This window comes from Phyllostomus hastatus, unplaced genomic scaffold (genome assembly GCF_019186645.2).
Source record: "Phyllostomus hastatus isolate PE091 unplaced genomic scaffold, TTU_PhHast_1.1 phas_scaffold_501, whole genome shotgun sequence".
NCBI lineage: Eukaryota > Metazoa > Chordata > Mammalia > Chiroptera > Phyllostomidae > Phyllostomus > Phyllostomus hastatus.
In genome coordinates, this window is record NW_025334033.1 from 44,041,417 (window position 1) to 44,069,006 (window position 27,590).

General features: G+C 40.9%; 1 long non-coding RNA gene across 1 annotated transcript; it reads right to left on the bottom strand.

The window, feature by feature from the left end:
- Nucleotides 1-765: 765 nt before the first annotated feature.
- LOC123808425 lies at nt 766-25,843 on the bottom strand. Its single transcript, XR_006783784.1, has 2 exons — nt 25,785-25,843; nt 766-1,029 (listed from the first exon to the last, which is right to left on the bottom strand). It is a non-coding gene; the product is annotated as an uncharacterized LOC123808425 (long non-coding RNA).
- Between the last annotated feature and the right edge of the window lie 1,747 nt (nt 25,844-27,590).

The following is a 27,590-nucleotide window of genomic DNA, read 5'->3' on the forward strand; positions in this document are numbered from 1 at the left end:
GGAATTCTGTATTTGAACCTGGCCTGTCACATTGTTATGAAGGTTTATTTTTCAATATAGGAGTATAGAACATATTTTATTTAGTAGTTTATTATTTTGACTTATAATTCTTAGACATGTGGGCCTCCATGTGTAGTCCTGCCCTGGGTCTTGCAGAATTTAGGGGCAAGTTGTAGTTCACTATGGCCAGTTTAAATATATATCTATATTCCCTAAACAAAGCTCTGATTATGTCCCCTCTTGCCTCAAAGCTTTTGATGATGACTGCTGCTGCGTACCCAGGAGAAAGTGGCTCTGGTTGTTCATTACTCTGTGTCAGATGAAGCTGGCAATCAGGTGGGACCTGCCTTTCATCAGAAAAAGGGTCAAGTCAGGCTTGAGTTGGCAAGGAGGCAGCTTGCTGCTCAGAGCTCACTGGGGAAGCTGAGAGGACAGAAGCCAGGGCAGTCTGATGACTAGCAATTGGAGCCTCAAGCAGAGATGGTGTAAGTTCACACAGATGAGGGTCAGAGAATCAAAGGCAAGTCTAAGGCAAGTTGTTAAGAAGTGGCCAGTCTGAAGCTGTTGAGGAGAGCAGGGCATGCACCGAGGTAAAGGAGACTTGACTCACTTTCTGCCTCTGTTCCTCTGTGCTGTAACTTGTCCTAGCCTTCTCCATGGATGTGGACAACAGAAACAGAGTGTGGTACTTAGCAGTGTACAATGACAGCTCTAATGAGAATACTATGTTTGTAATCAGTCTCCTTTTGAATATCTTCAAAGGGATCAAATCTGGGAACCAATTTATTTAGACCAGGGAAAAGGATAAGTGGGTAGGACCAAAGTCAGGGGAAGTGGGCAGGGCAAGATGACATTTCGTAACCTTCTACCCACTTCTGATGTTGAGTCAGGTGCCCGTGCCAGGAAAGAAGATGCCAGACGGAATGCAGGCTAAGGCTTCCGTTGGGCACAGCTCCGTCTGCCAAATCACTGCAGCTCGCACTGTTCTCCTTCCTGATGTGCAAGGATCAGAGCTTCGCAGAGGAGCTGCTGTTGAGCATGAGAGACCATAGTTAGTTTTTTAAAAAGGGACCATGAAGGAATGTATATTCTAACAAAACTAAAAAAGAAAAACTACACACACAGCTTTCCAGGACTTTCAAAGCAGGCATTAAGGACAGATTCTCTAAACTCTAGATATCAAGCTGTTCTTCTACATAAAATTGTTTTATCTCAAACTCATTGATATGGGGCCCTAACGGAGGGGCATCCTGGCACTTTGCAAGAGATGCTGTTGTCTTTACAGGGCTGTGCTGTGAGGAGCCCACTGACCCGGTGCTTCTTAAACTGGCATGCACCACTCAGAATTTTCAAGATCTTTAAATTTATTTGAAAACTTTCTCTTTAAAGCAAGTATAGTAAGGGTCTTGCATTTAATGACAAACTGACAATTATTTTATATGTTTAAAATTTCAAAAAAGCTAATTTAGCTTGACTAAGGGAAATTTTTTTTTTTTAAAGATTTTATTCATCCATTTTTAGGGAGGGAAGGGCGGGGAGAGAGAGAGAGAGAGAGAGAAACATCAATGTGCGGTTGCTGGGGGTTATGGCCTGCAACCCAGGAATGTACCCTGGCTGGGAATCGAACCTGGGACACTTTAGTTCCCAGCCCGCGCTCAATACACTGAGCTACGCCAGCCAGGGCCGGGAAATTTTTTTTACTGACTTTACTAGGGGAAAATAAAATCCCACTCACAGAACCTTTGGAAAGCACAAAATTAATTTAAAAAATTTTACCTATTAACAAATAGTAATAAAAGCAGAATGTTCTAAAGGTTACATCAGCCAAGGCCCTGGAAAAAAAAATAGCTTTATATTGAGTCATTTGAGAAGAGTGTAGTAAGGGTACTCACGAAGCACGGCTGGACTTAGACAAACAGGAAGGGGTGGGGCCATGCTCTTGAGCTGGTGAGTGCAGGAGCCATTACCACTGGAGGCCTGGAAGGACAAGGGCCTGGGACCAGTGAAAGGTCCCTAGGCCACCCGGCAAAAAGGAGCCAGAGGAATAAATACAGTCGTGCTCCATTATCCATGGCGGGTATAGTCCAAGACCCCCAGTGGGTACCTAAAACCATGGGTAATACCAAATCCTATATATACCATATTATTTTCTAGATATACATACCTATGTTAAAGTTAAATTGATAAGTTAGGCACAGTAAGAGATTAACAATAATAATAAAATAGAACAATTATAACAATATACTGGAATAAAATTATGTGAATGATTTTGGGGCCATTATAAGGTAGAGTAACAGTTACTTAAACACAAGCAATGTGATACCCTAACAGTCAGTCTGACAACAAAAACAGGTAAGAGACTAATGGCGGGTAGAGTATAGGATGTGGACACTGGACAAAGGGATGATTCATGTCCTGGGCAGGACGAAGGGGAGTGGTGTGAGATTTCATCATGCTACTCAGAACGGTGTACAATTTAAAACTTATGACTTGTTTATTTTTGGAATTTTCCATTTAATACTTTCGGACTGTGGTTGAATGCAAATAACTGAGACTACGAATAAGGGTGGACTACCACATGCCAACCTCATTGGCCAACCCTTCCACAGGCTGAAGGGCAAAAGGAAGCCACCGAAGCAGTCCATGTGGCTGCTCTTGGGGCAAAGAGCAGGTGTAGAAGGGTGGAGAGCAGATCATGAGGGGAAAATGGAGAGAATCCAACATCCATCAGAGATAGCTCACTGACCGAAGTGGCTATTGTGTAGCTTAACAAGCACTGAAGCGATTTCCTTTACTATCATCTTGTTTATGTTACCCTGTGATATGTTTATAAGAAACATATCATTAAGTGTCGTAGTCTTGAATTGGGGGAGGCATGCAAAATCCTTTGCCCCACTCCCAGACCTATAAAATCAAGTCTCACTTTGGAAACAGACCAGAAATCTGAACTTTAAACAGGCCTTCCAAATGATGCACATCCAACGTTCAGAACCACCGAGCTATAAAATGAAAGGCTGAGCAGTGGAAGTTATCTTCTTAAGAACATGGTAACAGTTATCTGTTGAGAAAACAATTCTGCACAAAGTGTGCACGCATGTGGACAAGGGCAGGGAGGGGAAGCAGACACTGGAGAACAATTGGTTAGTAAGGGTGTTCAGAGTTTTAAAACTTTTTTTTGCTATGATAATGTTCATCTAAGAGTTTATTAAAATAAAAACACCTCTAAGAGAACTTGGAGCAGGTAGTCACCGCTAGCATCTGACCCCACTCGTAAGGAGTCCCTGGAACTCAACCACAGTATCTAAGATTTTTGGTCCCTGTCAGGGCTCCTCAGAATCCTAGAGTCTCCCAAGCCAGCTTAGTCCTCAGCAGACATCCAGAGGAACATCTGAGACCTGGCTTTTACAGGACCCCACCAATCTTCTAGGTATGAATGGGCAGTCGGCCACCATTGATAAGGCTCCACCTTCCCTCATTCCTGGGCTTAGAGGCTGAACCTTTGGTATTTCAGCTGAGGAGGCCCCTTCTATTAGTTTTCTTGTTAGCAGTTTCCACACAGTGAGAGTTTCCTGCCTGAAGTAACCTTAAGCTGTAACAGAAATAACCTTTGGAGCCAGAGATAGCAAGGTTGTACTGAGGCAGCAGGGCTCTGGTGACTGTCCCTACGGAGGTCCTGGGCTGGGCCTTCTGCCTCCTTGAAGTCCTCTTGCTTTGGTTTGCTGGCGACCTGTAAGCTAAGGACAGGGCAGAGGAGGCCACAGAGGAGGGCTGGCTTCCCCATGCAGGCTTGCAAAGAGGAAGCTCAGCTTGTAGGTTTCGGGGCAGGTAGTCAAGCCCTCTCAACCCCAGAAGTCAGGAAATGCTCATTATATTCTATGTAAAGGGATCCCCTGTGCCTTCTGAGCTGACACAGAGAAGGACTATTTATTTTTCAGTGATGCTTGTCTGAATTGGCAAGGTTGGGCTGGGGCAGGGGAAAGCAGATCCAAAATGATCATGTGATGGAATTACACCTGCTGAGATAAAGAAGTGTGCGGCTCCCCAAGCAAACGTTCTTGCAGACTCTGCATTGCAAACTCTGGTTCAGGAGGTGCTTGGCTAATTTGTCTCTTGCCAACTAAAGGCAAATGGAGGAGGGCAGAGCCTGGCAGCTTCTCCAGCTGCTTGGTGATTCGAGGATCACTCTAACCACTCCCTCCCCACCCCCCCCACAAAGTTATACCTGTTATTTAGGCATCATATCCCACAGATGCCTAAATAACAGGTAAAAATTGGCTCCACTTCTTCAAGAAGCAAGGAAACACACATTGCTTTATTGTTCCAAATCAACTGAAGTCAAGCTCTGAGCCTCACCTTGGCCTGGCTGGCAGGATCCTCTAAGTTAATTCTTACTGAAATGCCATCTTCCCCCACACTGGGCAGTACTGGAATCCAGGGTCCTACTTGTTACAGAAAAAAGGGACTGGTCTGAGATAGTCCATAACATAGCCACTGTCATTAATATTGCTTCTTTTGTAAGAAGATGCAGCTATTGGACTAAAGAGTTTCTAATCACAGTGTCTACTTTGCCTTCAGGCTCTGGCCATAGGGGGCCCTTGTCCATGTTTTCAAGGTCATATAATTAGAGATTGCCCCTGAGGCACTGGTTATGTGCCACATTTAGAGTGGGGTGGGTAGAGGAGTTACGAGGAAATTTCAGACCTTCCCCCCATAACGTGGGTTAGTGTCCCCCTGACTCTGCCTCACTGGCTGGGAATCTTGGAGAAGGTACATAATGCCTTCACCTCAGTCTGCTCCTCTGTAAAAGTGAGACAAATGAAAGTACCCTTTTTAAAGAGATTTGAGGATTAAATGAAATAGTATGTGTAAAGGTTTAACAAAGTGCCTGGTACACACTGAATCCTCAGTAACTCATGATGAAGATGTGTTTGTTTTTGAGAGAGAGAGAGGGGAGAGACATTGATTTGTTGGTTGTGTGTATGCTGACTGAAGATCAAATCTGCAACCGTGGCATATGGGGACGACACTCCAATCAAATGAGCTACCTGGCCAAGGCAGATTACGGTGGTTTTGACCCGAGAAGCTATCAGTTAGCAATTTAATATTTGTTAATACAAAAATTCTCAACTTTTAAACATTTTATAATAAACACTATAAAGTATAGAAAATGTTTGAAAAAGTAGTACAATGAACAGCTTTATGCACACTATTTAGATTCAATAATTGCTTTTTCTGACTGACATTTTTGCTGTTGTTTGCATTTTTAAGGTTATTTGGCTGTGTGTGTGTGTGTGTGTGTGTGTTTCTCCTCAATCATTTGAAAATGACTCGAAAGCATCATGACAATTTACCCCTAAATACTTTAGCACACAGCTCCTCCAAATAAGGAGATTCTTCTATATAGCCACAATATCATGACCACATCTAAAACAATTGACAGCGATTTTTAAATACTCTCCAATACTGGGTTCATAGTTACAGTTTTTCTGTTGTCTCTAAACTGTTTTTTAGAATTGTTTTATCCAACTGGGACCCAATCATAGTTTACACATGGATTATGTTTGGCTATGTCTCTTTAAATCTAGGATGCCCTCCCCATCTTTTCTTTTCTTAGGGGCACTGACTTTTGAAGAGGCCAGGTCATCTGTCTCACAGGAAGTTCCATCTTCTGGATTTGTCTCATTGTTTCCTCCAGTGCTGTTTTCAGTGTAAATTTTGAGAAAGGATGAAGACATCTGATGCTTGAACTAGAGCCCCTGGGCTGTCCCAGAGACATATAACCCTGCTGCCCACAGGAAATGAGGGAAGAAACCAAAAAACAAGGCACACATTTTTTTTAACTCTACACTTGTTGAACACTAACTCCCTATTCTTCCCTCCCCCAGCCCCTAGCAACCACCATTCTACTTTCTGTCTATAAATTTCACTACTCTACAAACTTCACATAACAGGAATTGTACAGTATTTGTCCCTTTGTGACTGGCTTATTTCATTTAGCATAATGTCTTCAGGGTTTATCCATGTTATAACTTGTGTCAAAATTTTCTTCCTTTTGAAGGCTGCCTTGTATGTATGCACAATATCCATACATATCCCACATTTTGCTTGTTCATTCATCTGTTGATGGGCCCTTGGGTTGTTTCCGTCTTTCGGCCATTGTGAACAGTGCTATGAACGTGGGTGTACATCCCCGTAAAGCACACTCATTTTTGCCTTTTGTTCTGTGGCTAGCCCTCATGCAGTCTGTAGTAACTGGTAATTTTATTTTATTATTTTTTAAGATTTTATTTATTTTTTAGAGAGGGGCAGGGAGGGAGAAAGTGAGGGAAAGAAACATCAATGTGTGGTTGCCTCTCACGCGTGCCCCCACTGGGGACCTGGCCCAAAACCCAGGCATGTGCCCTGACTGGGAATCGAACTGGTGGCCCTTTGATTCCCAGGCCAGCACTCAACCACTGAGCCACACCAGCCAGGGCTAGTAGCTGGTAATTTTAGAACTCATTTTCCTTTCCATCATTCTCTCCCCTTTACCAAATTCCAACATAAAGCTGCTCTTTCAGTCCTGCCATCATCTGGAGCTTATAGCCAACTATATCAACAAGAGAAATCTGGGCACTACTCAAAGCAAATATTTCTCCACTGCCTACTGTGGCAAGTATATTGACTATAATATCAAGGAGTGAGAAGCCAAAAGCTCCAAGCTTTTAAAGCCCCTGAATGCAAAAGGCTGAAGATACCCTTTGAAATCAGCTTACTGAACTTTGAATCTGTTAGGCTTCCACGCTTAAGGGAGCTGGCTTTTACTCCAAGGCATGTATTCCAAGATTCCAAATTAGCATGTGTGGTTTTTCTCTGGCTACCCGCAAACTACGAGAGGAAGCAAAGGAAAGTAGAGCAAACTCTGAACTGGATGATCAGGAAATGGAAATCCAGTTCTAGAAGTCGGTTCATAACCATGTGACCTGGACTAAAGCCTCCACCTCACTGTAAGCGCCTCAGTTTTCTCAGCCGCCAAATGGGAGGTTGACTTATAGCCCTCAAATGCCATGATTGCCCAAGCTACATTTTATTTATTTGCAAAAATCAATAATAGGAAGGCAAATGTGGACATCAGAAAGCCCTGAAGTTGAGTTCTAGCTTCTCTACAAATTAGGTTGAGGGATCTGCAGTAGATCCCTTAGCATCGTGAGCCTTAATTTTCTCACTTGCAAAAATGGGAACGATAAATGTGGCAGGGCAGTGATGGAGAATATAAGTTGTAAAGTGTGGTAAAAGGGCATTGCAATTTTAAGGTGCTCTAGGATCACATGAGAGTGATGATGTGGAGGATTTTAAGCCAGAAAGAGCTCTACAAATGTAAAGGATTGCTGTAGAAGTAAGGACACTTTTCTTAATGACTTCTACAAACTCACAATATTTTACATTAAAAATAGACTATAAATCCCTCTCCCCAAGAATCCATTCTCTCTTGGCCCTAGGTATTTCCTCAAATTGATTTGGATGTTATGGTAGATTGTCCCTCAGCTGCAAACTTTCGACAGCTGTTTGAAAACATGTGCTTTATTTTGCTCCAGAACTTGTTGTAGCATATCTTGTTACAACAACCCTCCAGCCTGCCAATGGGGCTTTGATTTTGCCAGTTGTAATGACGCTAAAGGTCTTTGTCAGTTTTTTTTTTTTAAGTCCCAGAATGCTTGATTGGCTAGTTGGGTTTCATGTTAATTTAACCACTGAGGGGTAGATTCCCAGGCTTTGCTGTGTTTTACAATCTGCAAATTAATTATGATTTTTTTAACAAGTGTCCCTCACTAGACCTTCAAATAGTCCATATCAACATTTGTTCACTTTTCTCTTTACAGCCACACAGCCCTCTCTTCTAAGGGACTCCTTGGGTTTCCAGTTCCAAGGGGGACTAATTGAGAAAAAGAATACAGGAACAGATAAGCTCAGAATTGAGCTAATGACTTAGTGGATTATAAATAGTTTTAGAGTGAAGGGTGGTATGCCAGGCTACGTAATTAGTATGCATAAGAATCACCTGGAATTTATAACAAAAGTGCAGATTTCAGGACCCCGACCCCACAGATCCCCTGATTAAGGATTTCTAGGGTGAGTCATTTTAGACATAACCCCCAGGTGATTCTGAACCTGCAGTTCTACATTTTTAGAAACCCAGTGGAGACAGAGCACTGGTTCTCCTCCTGTTGTATGCAAGTTGACTCTAGACGAGCTATGATCCTCCTGTGCTCGGTCTCCATGTTTGTAAGTGGCTATGCAAACAGCAACTGCCCTCCTGGCTCACAGGAGTAAAATGAGACGAAGACCTGAAGCCACTTTGAAGAGTTCAGAGCTCATGCCTGTGCAAGTCCCTCGCATCCTTCTCTTGCCTTATCAGAGCAGACCCCAGCGTGCAGCCTGTTCTCGTCCCCACCTCAATAGGCACTTCCACCTATTTCACGTAGACGGAGGGAAGCCCCTCTGACCTGCCTTTGTCTAGTTGGTCCACACAGGCTCACCCAGGTTTTTGCCCTTCTCAAGAGTGCTACAAGACCACACCCATTTCTGTTGGAAATACTGCCAAAAACGGATCTGGTTGACCCTCCTAATGGGCCCAAGTCGTCCTTGAAATCTAGGTACACCTGCATCATTAATGATCCCATTAACTTCATTTTCAACAACGTCACATCGTACCTGAGCCCGCACACGTCTTCTCAATGAGCCAGGGCTTACCCCTGAGGGCTTGCAGGCCACACCCACCCCTGCTGCTTTGGCTGTGTTCCCAGGTACAGTATGTACCTTTTGAAGTTCAGAGTGATCAACTTCACATTTATCTTTTCTTCATCTACTCTAATCATTTTGGCAAGAATTCTTCTAGGGTATTCTACACTTCTGGCTACATTCAGTTAGAACTAAAATAATGGGAGTATTATTTCCAGTTAAAGACAAAGTTAAAAGTTCAGTTATAGACACTGCCCTTATCTTTTAGATATATAGGGCAGCCTACTTGCAAGGCCTTCAACTGCTTGTGGCTTTGTGAAATAACTTCTTTTTTTCATTTTTCCCTCTTCCTTATGACTTTTTAAAATTTATTTTTTCTTTATTGTTTGCATGATTACAGATGTCCCCATTTTATCCCTCTTTTCCCTCCTCCACCCAGCCCCCATGTCCCCTTCCCTCTGGCCGTCACCACACTGTTGCCTGTGTCTATGAGTTATGCGTATATGTTCTCTGGCTAATCCCTTCACCTTCTCTCATCAGTACCCCCCTCCCCTCCCCTCTGCCTGCTGTCAGTCTGTTCCATGTGTTCATGCCTCTGTTTCTATTTTGTTTGTCAGTTTTTCCTTATGATTTAACATTTTTTTATTTAAAAATTTTAATTGTAGTTGACATACAATATTATATTAGTCAGGTGTGCAACAAAGTGATTAGACATTTATGTAACTTATGAAGTGATACCCTTCTGGCCCCAGAGTATTCTGCCTGTTCTGATGAGTGTCTGAGTGTTTGCAGTTCCCCTGCCCCACTACAAAGCAAAGAGGGGCATGTCCCCTCCGAAGGCCTGACACATTCTTCCCCTTGCTCACTCTGCTCTCTCTCATTTCTTCATGGGTTCACTGAACAAATGATTATCGAGCACCCGGTATATGCCAAACATTAAAGACAGCACAAGATAGGCAATATTCCTAACCTATGGAGTTTTTGTTCTCACAGGAAACACAGGTAATAAATAAACAAAAAAAGTTAAGATGATGGTAAATATTATGAGAAAGTGATACACCATCATGCTATGCAGGGAGTGAATGCGGCTGGGGAACTGCTACTACAGGCTGGGTCACCAGGAAAGACATCTCTGAGGAGATGACATTTAAGGTAAGACTTGAGTGAACCAGCCTTGGAAAGACCAAGCACCGGAAAGCTATCAACAAGCTTCTCCTTTAATGCTTCTGTGTCATTTTGCAGAGAAAAGAAATCCTTAGGAAGCCTTATTCTCTCATCATGATGTTATTATAGGTTACTGCTAGGATGTAAACCACAGCCCACTAGAGTCAGTACTGAGCACATAGCCTGCCACAGCTTTGAAGCATCACTTTGGTTAGTAGTGGCAAATGAACCAAGGATTCCTCAGAATAGACTACTGAAAAAGTCTGCTTTATCCAATTAAATTAAACATTTTACCAATGTGTTATGCTTTTAGAACCCCAGGAAAGACCTATTACCCCTCAATATATCTTGATCTTTCCAACTGTACACTGGAGATTGGAATTCTTCTTAACCAGCTTTTTTCATTCTACAGCCAAAGGCTTAAAATGAGGTACCCTCAGGAGAAGTAGCCAACTGGCCCCCACGTACACACTCTGGTTCTGCAAAGGTTGCAGACCCTTTAAGGGGAAGGGAGGGGAGAGGAAGAGCCATGTACTGGAGATAACTAGAAAAGGAAATTTAGGGGAAAGGAAAGGGAGGGAAGGCTGCGTGTCCTTGAGCAATTTACTCCCTAAGAGATCGCAGGATCTCTCGACTTCTCCAAGCTTGAGTCTCCTCCCCGATAAGCCAAGGCTATGGATTTGATACCCAGTCAGGGCACATACAAAAATTAACCAAAGAGTTCATAAATAAGTGGAACAGCAAATCTCTCTCTCCCCCTGCCCCTGTCGCTGCACCCCTGCCCACCATCCTCCCTCTTTCTAAAAGCCTCAATGGGATGAGAGACCTCCATTAGTATCTGACCACCATCACCTGTCAATCCCACAGGAACACTGTGTGAGGTCTAACTGGGCAGGAAATGGGGCGGGATGAAGTGGGGTTGGGAATCTAGAGGGGTCCTTCTAGTCCTGAATAACCAACCAATTCTCATTTTGTTGTACTGGGCCCCAACTGGAAGGGTGGAAAGAATGGGGAGAAGCGAAGGAAAGAAAAGTTTTAAAGAGCTTTGTGGACTAAATTAGAAGATTAAAGTAACCCGAATAAACCCTGAGGCCCTCAGGAGGCTCAGTTTCTCAGAATCATAATCAAAGAAGGTAATCCAGGAGCCAAAAAGAAATTAAACCTGCATTTCAATCTTTAGAGATGCAAATCGCTAAAAGGACACTAAAGGGAATCTGATTCATAACCCAGAGGACTCCTCTCAAATTCCCTTTCCGCTCCTCACTCTGTATCTGACAGTGACTTTTACCCACCAAATCCCCCAAATTGTCCCCTATACCCAGACCATGCATTTATTGCTCTTCTTCACCCCCTTCTCTTTCTTCCCACCACTCCAACACTATTTTTCTTATCTCCAAACTCTGCATGACAGACACTTGCACTCTGATTTGAAAGGACAACGCTATCCTTAGAGCAGCGTTGTTCAGTGAGAATATAATGTGAGCCACATATGGAATTTAAACAATTCTAAAAAAAATTTCTAGTAGCCACATTTTAAAAAGTAAGAAAGAAACAAGTGTTCCTGTATAAGCATGAGGCAATGAGAAACGATAGGAATTTGGGGTGGGGGATAGAGATGCCAGATAAAATACAGGATGCCCAGTTTAATTTAAAATTTAAATAAACAATAAATAACTTTTAAATGTAAGTATGTCCCAAATATTTCATGGGACATATTTATGCTAAGAAATTATCTGTTGTTTATCTGAACTTTAAATCTACCTGAGCATCCGGAGTTGGTCCGGAGGTTGTGGTTTATTGTTAAGCTGATTAAATCTACCTGAGCGTGTATTTTTATTTGTTGATCTGGAGACTATGGTGGGATCAGAGTCAACTAGTGGAACCTCAGTTTTTCTTTTCTTGGGCCTGTCAGTTTTTTCAGAGAAAAATCCTACAGTTTGCCCTTTGGGGCTCTAAGCCCAGCTGCTAATATGCCACAAACCAACTATGGGAGGGGACAAGTGTGCAGACTGTCTTCAGTGCCACTGTCTGTCCACCTCCCTTCAAGTTGTGTCTGGTGTCCCAGTCTCAAACATAATTTGGAGGAGGGTGGGGGTAGTTGCCTGCCAGCCAGAGTTTGGGGGAACAACAGAAGTGAGGTAAACGAGGGTTATACAAACTTTCAGCCAATCCCCTGTTTCTAGGCCGGCCCAGCTCTCCAACCTTTGGAGATACCCAGGGCTCCCAGATTCTGAGACTGATTTGTTTCTCTTGAAGGTGTAGGTTTCAGCTTTCTCTCAACATTGTGTATCTCTCTTCATTTACTGTGTCTTTGTCTAGTATTCTTTTAGTCTTTGTGGGTTTATGTCATTGTTGATATAAGAACATCCAAATCTGTAGAGCATTTTTATTTAAGAATTTATGTGAGGAAAGAGACTTGACTTGGGGTGGTGAACACAAAACAAAATATATAGATGATGGATTATAGAATTTCACACCTGAAATCTATATAATTTTATTAACCAATGTCACCTGAATAAATTAAATTAAAAAAATGTACTTGAGCCAAACTGAGGGCATTTCTGGGAAGCAAGAGCTCACTTGCTTCAGTGAATGACAGTTTTGCAGTTTCTTTCATATAGTGGAATTCAGGAGGGACCATAAGGAAGATTACTATAAAGTGGGGGAAAGCAAGGCTGGGACTGGATTACAGGATGATTTACAGAACTATATGCTCTCATGAGGTAGTTACATTCCCTGCGGGTCTGATAAAGAGGAATGTTGACTTGGGTGCACAACAACACTGGGCAGGGCTCACTTAAGGCAAAGACAGGGCTGTCATAGGCCTGTGGTGTGACTACCCATCATGACTGGCCAGGTTATGAATTTATTTTTTTATACTTAAAAAAAGATTTTGTTTATTTTAAAGATTTTATTTATTTTTAGGGTGGGGAAGGGAGGGAGAGGAACATCAATCAGTTGGCTCTCACAGGCCCCAACTGGGGACCTGGCCCACAATCCAGCCACGTGTCCTAGACTGGGAACCAAAGCAGTGACCTTTTGTTCCCAGGCAGGTGCTTAACCCACTGAGCCACACCAGCCAGGGATACTTACTTTTAGAGAGAGAGGAAGGAAGGGAGGAAGAGAGGGAGAGGAACATCGATGTGATAATGTTATTGAACAGCAAGTGGGGTATTGCTTCCCGCCGCCACCCTCTAGGCAAAATTCCAGAGGCAAAGGTTTGGTGATAAAGGAAAGGAGTCTTTATTCAAAGGCTTCACAGATTTGGAATAACAGCTTTCCACATTCATTACTCATTTAAGGCTAAACTGTTCAACACCCGAGTTTTATTAGGTCCTCCTGTTTTTAATTATCTTATTTCTATAGGGCTAGTTTACAAACTAAAACAACATAAAATACAAAAGCCACACAATTTTGGAAGAATGGCAGACTTCTGCCTCAGAGCTCCTCCCTTCCAGAACACCCGAAGAAGAATAACCCTGTCACTCTGCTAGGCCAGCCCAGTCCTAGACTGTGCCCAGAGATCCTTCCCATCCCAAAATGCTGCCTGTTGGGAAATGTAGGCAGCTGCAGCATGGCCATCCAGGCATCCTTGAGGAAGAGAGACTAAGAGAGAGCTGGAGATCTCTACTTTTATTTCAAATCTTCTAGCTCATAATTCCATACATTCTATAGGCGTATAGCCTCTCAGCCAATCCCATCCTAGATGGTTTACCATTGCCTTGGCAAACTCTTCCTATGGCCCCTCCCTTCTCCCCAGTGATCTGATCAGATCTCTCTATATCAGTAAGAGAAACATTGGTGGCCCCTCACATACTCCTCAAACAGGGACCTGGCCTGCAACCCAGGCATGTACTAGGAATCGAACTGGTGGCCTTGTAGTTTGCAGGACAATGTCTAACCCAATGAGCCACACCAGTCAGGGCCAGGTTATGAATTTATGATCAAATCGCCCTGTGAGGTTACTTTTGGTTAGATTTGTTATAGTGTCCATTTTTCATCCACATCATTAAAAAAATTCCTTTGCTGAATTACTTTTGTGAGAATAGAGATAAATGTGATTGTTCAATCTGCCATGTTTAACTGGACAACAATGATTTTTCCATTTATTTTATTGGTCAATATACTTGGAGGAGAAAAGTTGTCTCTAATGTGTTGCATACTCAAATGTCCTGGGTAAAAGGTGTTTGAATAAACCCAGGATTTTCTCTTCTTCTCCCTTTTCTCCCCTGCCCCCAGTGAGGGACCAAAGGTGGCCCTGATGTGAGTTATTGGGCCTTCCAGACTTGGTACTGTTGGCTCCCCAAGGAATGCTGGGCTAGCTAGTGCATATAAATCTTCAGTCTTAACCAACCCTGAGTTATAACCGAACCATTCCCTGTAGGTCTGTGGCTTAGAGCGGATGAATTTAGATAAAGGCAGGGTTTACTATTGTTTATTGCTTTACAATAAGTGCTGTTTGTTCATGGTAATTGGTTTACAAAAGCTCTTTTGTCACTAATAAATAAACACCCAGGGTCATTTGTTAAATTGGAAGGTGAAGGATCCCAAGACTCAGTGAAGACTGAGGATTGAGAAGTTTTTCCTGGACTTTGCCTAGTTCCTTGGACACACCCTCTGAAATGGGTCCAGGAGATTTCAAAACAAATCTGATTACTTCCAAAAAATTATTGTATTTTCTACCAACTCATATTGTCATAATTGAACTAGTTGGTACATGTGGTAAATATTGTAGGCAATAAATTCAAGCTGATAATCACCATAGTCAAGAAATAGAAGTGAATAGCAAAAGTATGGCAGAACACCCACAGCCCTCACTGGACCTGGCCCTTTTACAGATGATGAAATAGGTTCAGAGAGCCTTGTAGTAAATAACTAGTACCCTGGTATTTAAATTAATGTTTGTCAGATACTGACTCTTGGAGATTTAAACCCTCTTTAAATTTAAAAATCTAAAGGGCCTGTATTCATTCTGGGAAAGCAAAGGGGAAAACTCAAGAACTTTCAGCAGAAGGAAATTTCTTGTTCTATTTGCCAAACATGGTTTTTCACAATGAATTGTTCCTGTAGCAGATATTGCATGGTGGTTGGATCAGTAGGACAGTTGTTAGCAAGCCTTCTGATTTGGTGGTGGTATCAGCCAAACAAAATCAGGAAGAATATATGGTGGCAAGAAGCAAGAACTGGAAATCTCTCTTGGTTCAGTTTGCAGTTAAAGAGTACTGCTTTTCTTTCTTCCTTTTAAAAAAGATTTTATATATTTATATTTAGGGAGAGGGGAAGGGAGGAAGAGAAATGTCAATGTGTGGTTGCCTCTCACATGCGCCATCTTGGGGACCTGGCCTGCAACCCAGGCATGTGCCCTGACTGGGAATTGAACCAGCAACCCTTTGCTTTGCAGTCTGGAGCTCCATCCACTGAGTCACACTAGCCAGGGCTGATTTTCTTTTATAGTGATGTGAAAAATGACATAAACAGAGCTATGTTAAAACAGAGTCAGAGCTGCCCTCCCAGAGGAAGCAGCCCTGTACTTCCCTTACACCTCAAAACTGGGCAAAATAACTTTTAAACTCTGCCTAAAGCAGCAGTGTATTGAAAACAACTATTTATTATGACTAGGGACTGAACATCAAAGACATTCTTTAGAATTAACATCACTATGCTAGCTTATCTGCACCTATGGAAATTCCTTCCTTCCATTCACATAATTGTTTCCTTTCCCTTTCTCATAAATTCCCCTTGCCTTCACCTCTAATCGGAGCACTATTTAGGTTTCTGCCTGAATCAGTGCTTCCAGAAGAGCTATTTTTTTTTATGAATCTCAGATAAAGGCTTATTACCTCTCATTTTGGCCTTTTATTTTTAGGTTAACAGTGGACAAGCTCATCTTCAGGAAAACCAGGACACCTCTTCCCCTGACAAAAAGACAACTCCAAGCTTGATGGGACTCTGACTTGGGCCTGGCTGTTACTTCCAGGCAGGGAGGGATTAGAGAGAGAGGTTAGTTGCTATACAGCATTTCATGTGAGGGGGAGAAAGATGGAAATGTCAGTTACTCTCAGGTAGTCCGGAAGAGTCTGGCAATATTAGATATTTATGTTCATTTTAATTGTTTTCAGGCCTTAACCTAGTAATAAATGGTCAGTTAATCACTTTTTATGCAATAATAAAAGGTGTGCAAAATGTTAGTGCTGCTTCCTGCTCTGTGCTTCCTCCCCAGCCCAGAGAATTGAGATAGCTGTCGTTCAGGTAAGCTGGCAATTTTATGAGAGCATAGAGGACACTGACAGTTGCCCCTCGTGCTACAGCAGAAATATTGATATAAAAAGCCTCCAAGTCCTAATTTCTTCTGGTGCCAAGAATATATCTTATAGAAGGATCTATATTACAACTTTTGTGGCCTTGGTCACCAGGTTACATTATTTTGATTGTAGGAAAAGTCCATATACCTGCTTCAGACCTTGAGCCTAAAGGTCAGTAGATAGGTGATGAATAAATGTGATTAAAATGGGCATTCTGTGTTAAATCTAAGCTGCATGAATATTTAGATCAGGTTTATATAAGAATATTCTTGACTTCTTTCCAATTACTAGTGTGGTCAGAGTGTCTATGGAAAGCTACCCTGCACAGATGCTGGGAAAATCAGTCATTCTCAATATGATTGCTGATGTGTCTAATTTTTAGTCCCTTGGTTTAAATGGAAGAGAGAACCCTGTTTACAAGGTTACCATGTAGAGCAATCATTGTCACCCTTGCTTTTGCAAAAAGCAAAAGGCTTTCTGAGGTTGTTGCAAATTCTCAAGAGATTTCAATCTATGCTAGTACACCCCTCCCACAAAGTGCATGGCATCAGGAGAAGCCGTTGTGAAATTAAACAATAATGGGATGGTGCAACTCCAATAAGTCTGAAAATAATAAAGTCATAAACCTACAGAGTATAGGAAGAAGTGACTTGACTTTATGTTGACTGATCCGATGATTTCAGCACTTTCCTTGGTTGCTGTTGCCGAAGGAGGAGGGAGGAAGAAGAAAAGACAGGGAGATGAGGGGCGGAGGGAAAGCCGCCTCAGTTGTGACAGTTCCACTAGACTATAAATTAAGCTAATTATTAGTATCAGCTGTTACTTATTATTTAATTCAGCGCTGCTGCTCTGTAATTCTACAACTCTTAAGTTGGCAAAGCATTTGGTAATGGAGCTGTATGAAAGATCCTATATAAAATTAAGTTTATTGTTCTTGTTATTATAGTTTGGGAGTCATGCTACTGAGCCAGTATAATCATGAATTAAGAAGGTGGGCTGCTAAGAAAGAGAATGAGAAAGAACTGATGCTTATTTCAAGCTAGCTGTCTGTAATCCCAGCCGCCACCTTTTATTTTTAAGTTAGCCACCAGTAACAGGGGCCCAGTGGATAAAGATGAAAAAGGATGAAATCTGAAATGAAGCCAAAAATGTGGGTTCTATTTCTGATTTTGTCATTATTTTGACCTTTTAAAATGGAGTAGAAATGAGAATGTTTGTCTTGTATCTACCTGCCCAGGATGTAATAGAGAACGACAGACTCTAAGAGTGAAATGGAGACTCCCCTAAAGAAATACATTAAGTAAATGTCAGGAGATAAAATCCTTGAAGGTCCTCTAGCCATAACAATTTAACTTAAAAGCTATTTATTTAGGAAGCAGGACAGAAAGCCCTGAAGTTTCAGAATAATACTCCCTTAGTGCATCTGTGCTAGAACATTTCCTGGACTAAAAGCAAACTGAGTCCATGGGAGAAGTAGGCAAATGAAATGTGTGTCTACATAGTGACTCTTACAGCATCAACATTTTCCTTTGACTGTTCCATGTAAAGAACTATGAAAAAAAATAGAGTAGTACTTTGAAAAACACTTTACAAGAAGTTTTTAAACAAATAATGTATAGAAGCACAAGAAAGCAGAATCATATAAGCAACGTTCAGATATTCAATAGCTAGCTAGTGAGCTCCCATGACCTTATGTACCAGCCCTGTGTTTGGAGCCAGAGTGAGGTAAACCAGGATCCCATCTTCACAGAACTTAAAAGCTGTATGCTTCTTCGAGTTCAAGAGAGAAAGGCCTGCCCTGGCCAGTGTGGCTCAGTTGGTTGGAGTATAGTCCCATAGACTGAAAGGTCACAGGTTCAATTCAGGGTACATACCCAGGTTGCAGGTTTGATCCCCAGTTGGGTCACATACCGGAAGGCAACCAAGTGATGCTTGTCTCTCACATTGACATTTTTCTCTTCTTCTTTTCCTTTCTCTCTAAAAACAATGAAAAAATGTCCTCCAATGAGGATAAAAAAATAAAAAATAAAATATAGAAAGGCCTAATCATCTGAAATATGTTTCTGTAAGTAGTCTAGATATAATAAATGAAATAGGGATGAAATAAAGTAGTCTTTTAAGGCAGGAATTAGCAGCCTATGGCAAGATGTCCAAGTGTGGCTTTGGAATGAGTTTGGAAAATAGTGGCTCAGTATTCAAGTTGTGGAGAGCCACATAGGTGTGCTATACCCTAACTTCATCCCAGCCATTCCCAGCCTTCTGCAACCTCATCCTCACCTCCGCTCCCACTGGCTTCCTGGCCGCTGAAGGATTATTCTCTGGGGTCCTCTGAGGCTCATTCCAGCCAGGTTGGTCAAATTTCCTGCCTTTCCTTGCAGGTACACCCACTCCACAACTTGGTTCACTGGGATGTTGATGAATGCAACACTAGGCAGGTATTCTGAATTTACTCATCTCATTTTTGGAAAGTGTTTCCAAGAGAAAAGGACAGCCGATGTCACACCCCATGTACAGTCTCCATTGGCAGCTGGAAAATTGGAAGCCATCTAGCGTGCAGCCTACTGGTCTGTGTCACATGGCATGGATAGTAATGGGAGGGTCTGGCAATGTCGGGTAGCTTATCCTCAGCTGGTATCCACTGAGCCCACACAATTGGCCAGTCGTTGTAGAAAGAGGTGGCACAGTCCTAACCCTTGATAAATTTGTAATCTAAAGGTACTACATATTTTACATTTAAAACAGGAACTTAAATATTATAGATTAATTATATTCTTTAAATGTTTATTGGTTGCTATTAACTCAGACCTTAAGCATTATCTTTTTGAAACCCCATTTCTCTGCCTTCACTAATGGAGCATTCTCAATAATAGGCTTTTTCTCTTACCTGTTCTTCTACAGCTTTTTGCTCTAAACCAAGGAAATATTATCATAACTGAAATTGTTCCCTATTCAGCTAGAAATGAGCATTTAACTTAAAACACATTGTACGCCAAGCTTTTATGGGTCATTAATTAGTAATGGTACCAGAGGGGCAGGGTGACTAAATGGCTGAACTTGAGCAGAATACGCCTACTTTTCACTTCCTATCCCACCTGACATTTGTCCTTCAAAAGCACATTTAATTACTGAGTAGGTGAATTGGGAGAATTTCAGCATGGTGCCTGGCACATGGAAAGCTCTCAAAAAATGTTTTCTGTCCCATTTCCCTTTTCCTTTTACCTTCTTTGCTCCTAGCAGTTACCCATACCATCCAACTCATTATGAAAATAATGTCTTGAACTCTCTCAACTTTTCTTAACTTAAAGCTCATCTGTTTAGTATTCCTTTTCTGGTCTGACTCCACTGATAATCTTGACGCTAACCCCTCCAGTCTCCTCTCTGTGGCCTGACTCTGCCAGTAACTACAGTGTGTCTTCATTCTCTCCCACTTTAATGTTCTCTTACCTTAGTCAATTAACATGCTCCATCTCACAGTCCAACAACACTTTCCTGCAACCTTCTTTCTTAAGTTACTGGCTGTTTTCTCCTACCCATTGTGCCAAGCTTCTTGAAAGAGTAGGTTACACACTGTCCCTCCATGCCCTCATTGAAAATCTGCCCCATGCCTATTGCAACATGACCTCTCCAGCTGCTAAAACTGCTTTCCCCCAAATCAGTAATGACTCCTATTTACCAAATCCCCTGGCCTCTTCTCATTCCTCTTCAACTTCCGTGACATGTGATGTGCTTATGCACTCTCCTGATAAATTCTTCTGACTGCCCATATGTTTATCTGCCACCCTTTATCCTCTCCCACACCCGTCCCTTAAATGCTGGTTCCTCCTCAAGCGCCTGTTCTTAGTTGCTTCTGTTTGCTCTGGATCAATGCTTTTCAGTCTGGATGGATATGAGAATTAGCTTCGGAACTCTTGTGAAATACAAACCCAGATTAAATCTGATTAAGTACATACTAATTAAATCTGATTTTGATCCCATTTAGAAGTTGGATTTAGTTGATCTGAGGTTGGGCCCTAGTGTTTATTATTTAAATGCTCCACAGATGATTCTCAAGTATAGCCAGGACTGAGAAACATAGCTTTAGAATATCTACTTTTATGTTCAGTTCTTACATTATTCCTGACATATATATCCACATTTCCAGCTCTTTGCGGAGCATCTCAGCTTGAATGCTCCACAGCACTTCACTTTCTAGTTGGTCTGAATCAAACTCATGTTCCCAACTCTAAGGACCTCTTCTTCTATGTTTATAGGGCTTCCATTCTCCCATTCTCCCAAGTTAGGGACCTAGAAGTCATCTATACAAATCTCTTCTGCTTTGCCCCTCAACTTACTTACTTACTATGCTGTATATATTTTATTGCTGACCAATTTCAAATCCATTCTCCTCACCACCATCCAATGTCCCCTTTTAGGACCTTACTGCAATGACTTCTTACTTGGCCTCCCTGCTTTCAGTCTTTCCCCTCTTCATTTCATCCTCCACATGCCAATAGGAAGATCTTTGTGGAGCACAGCTTTGATTGTATCCACTCAATAACAATCATTGTATTACTCTTACCTAAGAATAAAGTCCAAACTCTTTAGCAAAACCCACAATCTGGCTCCAATTTTTACTCCATGATGTTCCCCATAATTTTGGTGTGAATCTGTATTCCTTCTTGGTTTTACTTATACTGATCTCTCTGTCTAGAACTGGGTTCAACTCAGATGGTTCAAATGAAGAGATGATTTACAGAGATACAACACAGTCAGGGTAAAGGGAAGCCACAAGAGTGATTGAGACAAGAGAGATTAGCAGAGTAAGAAGCTCATACTGTTACTAGGCTTGAGGGGCCTAGGGCATGAAATAGTGTACCACACCTCATTGACAACTGGGCCCATGGGGGGAGTAGGGCCATCAGTAGCAGCTTTAGGTAGGAGGGCTGCAGACACAGTGCTGAAGCAGAGAGGGGACAGTGAATAAACATCCTAAACTCTCTCTCCTCCTGCCCTCTAATCTCCAGCAAGTGTCGTTGATGGACCAAACTCCACTAGAAGCCAGCCAACCACCAAAGATGGTCAAATGAGGTGGGTTACAAAGCAGAGTAGAGAAAGACAGAGAATGAATTGTAGAATAAGAAGGGGAATATTAAATGGTGAATAACCACAAAATCACCATTTATATATAGTATAATCCCTTGTGTCTTTTAGGACACAGTTCAAATGTCACCTTTTATATGAAGTCTTCCCTCATTTTCCTATCCCAGGATCCGGTTATTATTTCACTCCTCTATGCTCCCTTAGCTGTTGTTATGTCTACATTATTGCAGGTATCAGTCTGACTTATGATACAATTATTTGTGTATCTGCATCCATCTCCTGCATTGTATTTTGTGCTGCTGGAGGAAAGGGATAGTACATCATTTGGTACAGTGTCTTGTAGGTAACAGCCACTCAATAACTGTTGGTTGAATTTAATTGCATTTTCATGTTACCTCTTTCAAGTCTCTGCCAGGGAGATTCATATATACTTGCAAACCATAGTTCTCACATTTTTTACATTCCTACTTTGCATAAGAGTTCCTTTTCGGGTCCTACTTTGGCTTCTTGCATGAGTTTTCTCCTTCTGACTTACTTTTATTAGGTTAGATGCCTCAAACTGCTGCTCATCAACAAATTTTTGGGAATACTGTCATTAATCCAGGCAAAGGTCCAAAAATCTCTAGCTTTAGTCCATGTTCTAAGTTGTGTATATAGTTTTTCCTCTAATTTATGCATGCAACAAGCTTCAAAGTGAAGTCATAGAACCTAATTTATCATCTTCATTGGACTTTAAATTCTTCTGAATAGAAGTTATGTTTGGCTTAACATATTTTGCATATAGTAAAGGCTGTGTGCTTCTTCTATTCTTTATAAACACCAATAGCAGGGGCAGCTAACATATTTTTACTATGCAGAGGCTATTCTACATTGATGTTTTTAAGGCATATTGGTATGTGGCTTTGAGATTTTTATGTAAAGGAGTATTTTTAGACACAATGAAAATATTATTTTACATTTGTGGTATTGATAATAATAGAAATAATGGCAACAATTCTAATTCCCAGAGCAGCTCTGAGTTTTCATCTCAAATATTGTATTTTTTATTTTAAGAACTTCAACTTAATTTTTTTTATATCTTTTTTCTCCTGAACATGCTCACTCCTTCCTCTATTTTCTTAAGCATATGGAGCTTAGTTATAATAGCTGTTTTAATGTCTTTGTCTATTAATTTTGTCACCTATGTCATATCTGGATCTGTTTATTGATTGATTTGTTTTTTCTCATTATGAGTTGGGTTGTATTTTCCTGCTTCAATTTGCATGCGTGGCTAAAAAAAGTACCAGTAAAAAAAAATGCATTCCAGGCATTGTGAATTTCACATTGCTGAATGCTTAATTTTTTTGTGTTGTTGTTTGTTTTAGTGGTGGGGGAATGGTTTCCATGAAATATTTTTGAGTTACGTTCTGGGACACAGTTAAGGTAGTTGGAAACAGTTTTGATCCTTTTGAAGCTTGCATTTAAACTGGAATAAGCTGGAGTAGAGCAGCCTCTAGGGCTAATTTGGCCTGATTATGAGGCAATGCCTTTCTGAGTACTCAACTAGATGCCCAATGTGTTAGAAAGTTTTTCCATTCGGGCTGTTGGGAATATGAACTATTTCCAGCCCTGTGTGAATGCCAGTAATTGCTCCTTGCAGGTGTTTCTCTCCCTGGGTGCAGGTAATTTCCTTAAACATGTGTGCTGATCAGTCCTCAGCCCCTGCAGATCTCCGGAAAATGATCTTCTTATCTCTCTCCCTCTGCTCTCCCTTCCCCTTTCCTTCTCCCTCTCTCCAGCTTTCTCCTTTCTGGTAATCTACCCCACAAATTCTAGCTGCCTTAGCCAATCTGAATTCTTAACTCTATCTCTTCAACTCAGGAAACTGCCAGGCTTTGTTGGGGTTCTCTTGCCTGAGCTATAGCCTGGAATCTCTCCAGGAAGTAAACTGGGGAGATTATGGGGTCACTTCATTTGCTTTTATTCTTTCAGAGGTCACTGTTTTGTGCTGCATTTTATCCCATAACTGAAAATAGTTGTTTATACATTTTGTCTGTTTTTTAATTTGTTTAAGGTAAAGGGTAAATTAGGTCCCTGTCATTCTATCATGACCACAAGTGAAAATCACAGTTTTGATTTTTCAGTGGGACATGGGGAGGTATGCTGAACCAATTTTATATCAGAAAAATAAGATCAAGTATGACCATGGTCCAGTCATTTATCCTCTTCTTAGCTGTACATTCTTTGTCTATAAAATGAAGAAGTTGGCCTATATGATCATTAGTTTCTTTTCTGGCTCTAAAACTTTGTCATTGTATAATTAAGTGCAGAGATAATTGATATATAGTCTTCAAAGTGATACTTCAAAGATTCAGAACTATGGAACTCTATGGAACTCCCATTTTGCCATAGTAAAGTAAATTTAGAAGAGAAGATTTGTGTTTTAATAGATGAAGGAGTCTTTAGTTATGAATTTGGGAAGGACAACACAAATCCCATAGCACACACATGTAAAGTGACCAAACAATTTTAAGAGAGGAATATTCTTAGTTTCTTTATTGTTTACAGGGCCTAGGCATTGTGCATTGGACATGATTAAGTGTTTAGTAAATATTGGTTGAATATCTCAGTGGTACTTGAAACCATTTTCCTAACAGATAAAAGTAATTTACAAGCTCCCACTGTAGCAAAAGTTGAAAAAAACCTTTTTGTGGGGGGGTCATTGGTTAGTGGTACAGTGATATAATGGAATGTTATATATCGGTCAACGAAACTGAAGCAGAGTGGTATGTGCTAATATGGAATGCTTTCAAAGATATAGTGTTAAATGAAGAAAATAAGGTCACTATAGTTTTATACTTTTATATAGTTTTAATATTTTTATATATTTTACAATAAAAAGATTTTAATAGATTTAATGTGCATAATAGCATATTATATCTTACATATATTATATGTCAATAAAATCTGATTCAAGGCAATGTATACATATATGCTTGTATATTCAGAGAATACATCTAGAAAGATAGACAAACTGGTGACACTGGTGCCTCAGGGGAGGAAGACTAGGGGACAGTGTGGAAGAGAGACTTTTCCCTTTGTGTCCTTTTATATTCCCTTTGAATTTTTAAAACCATGTGCATATGTTAGTTTTTTAAATGCTGCCATTGATATATATGTATATAGAGATATAAATATGTATATATACTTTTTTTTTTCAGTGAAGTAACTGAAGTTGTCTTAAAGGGTTAGATTTCAATAAAGCAGAAAATGTCTCCATCTCCACATTATAGGTTTAAGGGAGGCAGACCACACCCACTCTTTCTACTATCTCTCCAGGAAAGTACAGAGCTATGTACCTCTGTGGCTATGTTTTCCTTGTGAAAAGAATCATCATGCTAAAAATCTAAGTGGCTGGCATCAGGAGGATGGTGCTCGCTTGAATATGGGTGCTTGAGAGAAAGAACAAGGCTATTTGTTTCTAATGATTTTATATACATTTTATGGCATTTAATTAACCTTTAACCATTTGTCCTTCTGGCTGCCAGAGAAGCTTTCAAGAAAGTAAAGGGTGCAGGAGCTAGATAGCAAGGCCATGTGATTCACAAGATTTTAACTTGTGGCCAGTATGTTACTTTCCAATGCTACAGGAAATGTGTGAATGTGTTTGAAAGAGAGTGAAATAAAACACACCAAGTGGAGACACTACCTTTTATGTTTTAGGGAGAAAGTTACAACTATGGCAAGCTATCTTAAAAGAATGACTTTTAGCCATAATCTGTGTTCCTATGAGTGTCTGATGCCCCTCACGTAAAAGGCAGCCAAGTACTTCCTGGAAAACATGGGGAGATATTTGGAAACATATGTGCAAGTCCAAGATGAAAAATCCATGGCTCATTATGCAAGTCAGAAAAACTGCTAGGATTTGCAATTATATATGCCCAAGGCACTTTCTTCTAATTCTGTTATCTGCTTTAAAATTTCTGGCTCTGTTGCTCATTTTGAATTCTTGAAATACCAATGTAGCAAGTAGATAATACCAGAAAGATGCCTCTAAGATCCAGCCAGCCAGTAAAAGAATATGAAGATTAAGATTCCTGACTTCAAGAAACTTATTTTTGTCAAATGAGAGATATTATTGTGTAAAAATTACTATAACACATGAGCAATAGGAAGGAAAACATTGCTGTTGAGGCGGGAAATGTTACTTAAAAGCAATGATTTTAGTGGATTAAATTGGCAGGAAGAGTTCTGCTTTTACCCCCAATCTGAGCCAAAGGTCAAGGATTTAACAAAAGGAGGCTACAACTAGTGGTGCCTGATGTAGCAAGTAAAAATGCAGGATGCCCAGTTAAATTTGACTTTCAGACAAACCATTTTTTGGCATAATAGTGTGCTATGCAATATTTGGGACACGCTTACACTACAAATGATTTACTGTTTATTTGAAAGTCAAATTTATTTGGACATTCCATATTTTACCTCCCAATCTGAGTCGCTACACAGCAGGAGTAGATGCATTATGTGTTGTCTTTCCCTCACCTCTTGGTTTCCTCATGGCAAGATGAGTTGTTACTGACACCCTCCACAGAAGTAGGATCCATCCAGGGGTAGGAACATAGGTGAATTCTTGCTGTGCTGCAGAGACAGAGTAGAGGAACAGACTATTAAGTGAATTAAGTCAAGAACAACTGGGAGCTAAACCTCCTTATTCCCCCTAAATAAACCAGATGGAAGTGCCCTTAAAATATATAGGATGAAAGTTGAGCCTTTTAATTTATATGTTAGAGGTAAAGGTGACTCCAGAAGGCTGGCAGACTTGAAGAAATTCAATACTATGGAAATTACTGGAGTAAGTAAAGGTGGAGGTTCCATAAGCTAGGTCAATGAATGCTGGATATGAGATGGAGTGCACCTGCTATGTGGCATCTGGCTGAGGGAGTTCCTGGCTTCATGCCATGCTAGCTTCCAGGCCTGGAGAACATGGGTGTGAGAAGACAAAAGTAGTGATTGGGATGCATAGGAGGATTTGTTCAATGAATTGTGGAGGGTCTTGGAGACTGCTAAGCATCTTGGGGTTAATCCATGAAGTAGTGGGGTCTCTCTGAGGGTTTCTGAGCAGAAAATGATGTGATCAGAGTTGTGCCTTAGTAATATTAATCTGGCAGCTCTTTATATAGTGATTGTGAAGGGAAGAAAGTGAAGACAGATTAATCAATTGAGAGGAGATATAGGGCTACAGCCAGTCCATGTAGCATCTGTATTGTGAATTACTGAAGGTACCTCCTCTCAGGGAATGCAGATGAGGGCACCCATTTTGACAAAAGATTGTGCCAAGGCACCTGGTTTGGTAACTACATGAGAGGCTAGATTTTTTTCCCTCCATTATCCTCTTAGTTAGTGTAGTAGTTGGTTAAAATGCCAGTGGATTAATGCAATAAAAGGTTTATTCCTTGTACACGTCACAGCCCAATATCTGTAGGGTGGCTCTCCTCCTAGTGGATGTTCAGGAATCCAGGGTGCCTATCTTTATCTCACAGTAAGACCACTTAGAATATTTAGCCACTGAGATCACTAAGCAGGGGAAGAAAGAGCTGGAGGTTCTCACAGAGGCACTTTTGATCAGACTTGGGAGTGATTTACATCACTTCTGTCCACCTCCCATAGTTAGAACATGGCTCTATCTGACTGCCCAGGAGGCTGGAGAATCTAAACGAGGATAGAAACTTGTGCTGCTCTGAGTCTAGAAGGCATTAGAAGATGATTCTAGCAGTTGGAAAGGATTATAGGTGTAACAGAGGAAATCTGATATACTCTAATCAATTTTCATTTTGACCATAGAAAGTAATGTCTGTTGTACAAAACAATTTAATGAACATCTATATCTAGCAGTTTGGTGTTTTTAGAATTGTATATGTACAAAATTACAAGTCATAAATACAGGAGGGACTTTAAGGCATTGAATGGTTCATGCTACTCTGTTAGAGCATTACTGACATAAGCCTAAAATAATTTTAAAAAATATACATCTAAGTTAGTTTTTAACTGTAAAAATTTGTCTTACTTCATCTGCCTGTGATACTGGAGTTCTAGATGTGATGAATGTCAAATTTATCCTAGGTCCTTTGGTGAGCAAAATGGGAAGTGGTCATTGGAGGACAGTGAAAGAAGGATAAAAACTTTCCTATCACAAAACCAAAATTATCTGTGTGAAACTGTATCAGAGCTTCATTTAGCCTCCTTGTTACCAAGCTAAGCTCACAGAGGACAAAGATTGTCTTTGAGTATTCAAAACACTATTACATGGTCTCAGATAATTAAAATAGACCCCTGACCAATCAGAATTTT